The following is a 4043-nucleotide window of genomic DNA, read 5'->3' as shown; positions in this document are numbered from 1 at the left end:
ATGTTCTTAAAGAAAAAACTTCATTTTGTACATACTGTTATTATGTGCAGTAATGGTGAAGGCAAGACTGGAAAGTACTTATCAATTCCTCCCAAAATGAAGTTTTACATGTTTGACACATAACGGTTAGTCATAACTATTCCCCTTACAGAGCCTGTTAGTTTTTCCCATTTCTCTAAAATGAATAGAGCAGAGTTACCTACACAGTGCTGCCTGTGATCCCCAATATCCACCACTGTAGACCCCTTGATCCTTTCCTGCAGCTCTTACAACCTTCGGCTTCCTGCCGGACTTCAGACCTTTGCTTCAGGCCTATTCCTTAGCCTCCCCAGCATCCTGTTATCTCCCCCAACTATGGGCACAGCAACCTGCAATACACATGTACTGCTTGAGCCATCAGTAAATAGGCACTAGTTGCCCACCCGATGGGCCAAAAAAGCTGCTAGTTGGAGTCATATTGCAGGTTCTCCTTCATTTGGGGTAAGAACTCATCTCTCCACTTACTCAGCTACTAATTCCTCTGAAACTTACAGGAACTTAATGTCTGAAGTGAAGCCCTCTCTCAAATTTGGCAGAAATTCACGCACATTCATCAATGGGGAAGGGAGAGGAGACCAAGAAGCAGCATGGCACACTATGATCCTTTACTCTGATTGCATTTGAAATCAGGCCTAAAGTGACTGTAAGACCACAGAATGGGAAGCATCTGGGGGTGGGTTTGTGCCTGTCCAGATGTATGAGCATCCAGCATTACTCAAGTTTTGTCAGCAAGAGTTTTTAAATTTAGTTTTCAGGTTTCCTTCTCCCCGACACTGTCTCTTCTCCTTGGTACTTGGAATTTCCAATAGATTATCCCTTGGGTAGTATGACTGTCTCCCAGCTGCAGGCACAGTGTGTGATATATTCTTCCTAAAACTAGACAGATTCCAGGCTAATTCTGCCTCTGAGGTAAATAGCCATAGCTTTCAGCAACCGCAGAGATGCTGGTGTGGATATCCAGTGCCTCCACAGGACAGAAAAGTTGCCATTTCTTCCATGTTACCTCTTTCAAATCTGCTTTCCTCTGTTGCTGTTAGAAATTAGCTCAGCATAAAGCTGCTTGATGTTCAGACATGCAGAGTTATGGAAGGAGTGCTAAATTCCGATCTATTTTCTCCTTTTCTTCTCAGGAAGCACAAGCTGGGGCAGTACCACCAGAGAAAATACAATCACCTGTCAAATAAACTGTCACTGTCTGTCATGGCTGCACATGTATGAGGATTTAAGTAATGCAGAACAAGGACACCATTCAGTCCTACCTTTGGCATTTATATATATATTTGGTATTACAGTTGCTTGTTAAACTCTTCTGACTGATGATATTTCAGTCAATTGTTACATGTTGGAATACTCTTGTCCATGTCAAATTTTAGACTGTAAGCTCCTCAGGGCAGGAACCGTGTCTTGCTCCATGTTGTACACTGCCAAGCACATTGTTGCCACACAGCCTGTAACTGCTGTCTCATAGTGATGTTGTATTCAGAGGAAAAGTAATTCAGCATTGAGAAGTGCGAAGATGCTTCCGGTATGCAAGCTTTGTGAGTTAATTCTCCCTCAGCTGGCTTTTGAAAATGATTGAGATTCCCACTGTACAGCAGTTTAATTAAATGCATTTGTGTCACATCTGGTCTTGGCCTCGAAAAGCATTCATTTAACCCCAGCAAGCTATTCTAACATCTCTGAAGTTCAGTTTTCTCTGTCATTACAGTTGTAGGTTATATGAAATCCTTCACCCTGACTTGTATTCCTGCTGAAGCTTCTGCTGCTTTCTGTGCATTTACTTCTGTACTTCTGCTTTACTTCTACAAGATGCACAAGATACATGAGCACCCACTTTTCTCATTAGTGAGGCACAATCAGATCAGAAATGATTAGAAACTCACACAAAATGAGAAGAGAAAATAAGGCTTTTCCTCCCCTTCCACTCTATAGATTCGGGTTTAGTACATTCATTTCAATTATAGAAAGCACAGGTGCTTATATCTTATCTGCCTCCTGCATCGACCATCTCCCATCTGCCTATGGAAGGTCCTACACCACCAGAAGGCATGATGTCCATTGAAGAAAAGAGATATCACAGTCCCTTCTTCTACAGATGTTTCAGTATTCTTGGATACATTTGTGTTCACTAGGCCAAGGAGGCAGGGAAAATTAATCCACGTCGTACTCTTGCTGGTGGTCAGGCATTCATCAAGGAGTCTGGAGCTTGCGTTTCAGTCTCTTGGCCAATAACTTGTTAGGAGATTTATAATAACCACTTATAGGGGAAGGGAGAGGATAAATGCTCATTGTCAAAATATTTCAGAGCTTCATAGATGAAACAATCTCCAAAGGAACAGCAAGTCATATTTAACCCCTCTGGAAAAAAGGCTGGCTTCTCGAGTTTACGTCTCCTATGCTGCGTGTTTGGACAAGAGTAGCAAATTAAATGGAAGAAAAAAGAAGGGGAAGTTTACTGAACACAGGGGCATGTTTGTTTTGTTCAGGATACCTATCAATTTGCAGATTATTGGGAAGGGATGGATGAGGAATCAGTGCTGTCCATCTTGTTACTATACTTGTAGATGACACTGAGCTCAGAACTGGCAGCTGCAGCTGAGGAAAGAGACCTTGGAGTCATCACTGACACTTCTCTGAAACAATCCACTCAATGTGCAGCAGCAGCCAAAAATCAGACAAGTCCTGGGAAACACCCCAAAGACAGTGTGATTTGCTGGTGGATGAAGCCCTGCTGAGGCCACAGCTTCAGCAGTGTGTGCAGTCTGGTCTCTGCATCCCAGGTGTAGTTGTATCAGAAATGGTGCAAAGAAAACAGCTAAATAATTCCTACGGATGACACAGCTGCCTTAGGAGGGGACAGGGAAGGTTGGCACTATTAGGTTTGGAGAGGAAGGCAAAGAATTTCCTAAAATCATGAAGGCAGTGGATAAGAGGAATGAGAACTGTCAAAAAACCCTGAAGTACTAAAACGAGGACACACAATCAAATTAGTAGGTCAGTCTAAAAGAGATGAAAGCGAATACTTTTTTCCACTGTGGGCAGTGGAGTTGTGGAATTTGTCACCACAGGAGGCCATGGAGACTGACAATGTCAGCGGGCTCAGAAAGTATTAGGCAATTTTAGGAGCTCGGGGAATATGAAAGTCTGGGATATGGCCAGTAGCATTCCTAATCCAGTGCTTGGGGATGCTGGGGATTATGAGCAGAAGCACGTGAATATAGTAGACAGACCCAGGTGCTGCCCATGAATGGCATTGCCTACTGCCATTTGCAAAGACACGGTAATGGCCTAGGTTCTGACAAATTTCTGATGTTTCTGTAGGTGATATTCCTCCCTGGGCAAACCTTTCTCAACCAATTGGCAGCCACAGCCACAGTAATTGTCAGGGTAGGGCTGGGCTTTCAGGGGCAGGAGAGACAACAGGGCAGCCAACTTAATCCCTTTGGAAACGCCATAAATCCAACACTGAGCACGTGCTGTGTGCCAGCGTCCATGTTCGTAGTGGCCCCAATACAACCTTGAAGTGGCTGGGCTCAGTCGTGCCCCCGTACCCTGGGCTCTGCTTTTCCCCTTGCTCATGTACAAACTGGAGAGCCCAAGTGCACCAAGGTAATCGGGCAGACCCAAAGGCGTCAGACTCAAAACGGGAGCACCTCCTGGCACACTCAGGTGTTGCTTGTTAAGAGAGAAATGGTTCTTGAGAAGCCCATGTTCTCAAGAGGGCATGATCTGGAAAGCTTGCGAGGGAATGTCAGGAATGCTAAGTACCAAGTGACCTGCTGAACCCATCCTTCACTGGTGACTTAAGTGTGGAGAAAAATACATGCAAACAGGATAGCTGATGTTATAAATGTCACACTCAGGAAACAGATCTTTGGCATATTCATTTTTTTGCATTTGTTGATCCCCTTTTTCTGTCAGATGAAGGGCGGCTGTGAATGTGCAGCAGATAAACTGAAAGCGAGCTGCTGCACTGTAAGAGTGCCCGCTGACTGCAGCCATGG

The sequence above is a fragment of the Tinamus guttatus genome, unplaced genomic scaffold (assembly GCF_059628265.1).
Source record: "Tinamus guttatus ecotype Peru unplaced genomic scaffold, ASM5962826v1 Tinamus_guttatus_pri_ptg001602l, whole genome shotgun sequence".
In the NCBI taxonomy this organism is placed as follows: Eukaryota; Metazoa; Chordata; class Aves; order Tinamiformes; family Tinamidae; genus Tinamus; species Tinamus guttatus.
This window is presented reverse-complemented; position numbering follows the sequence as displayed.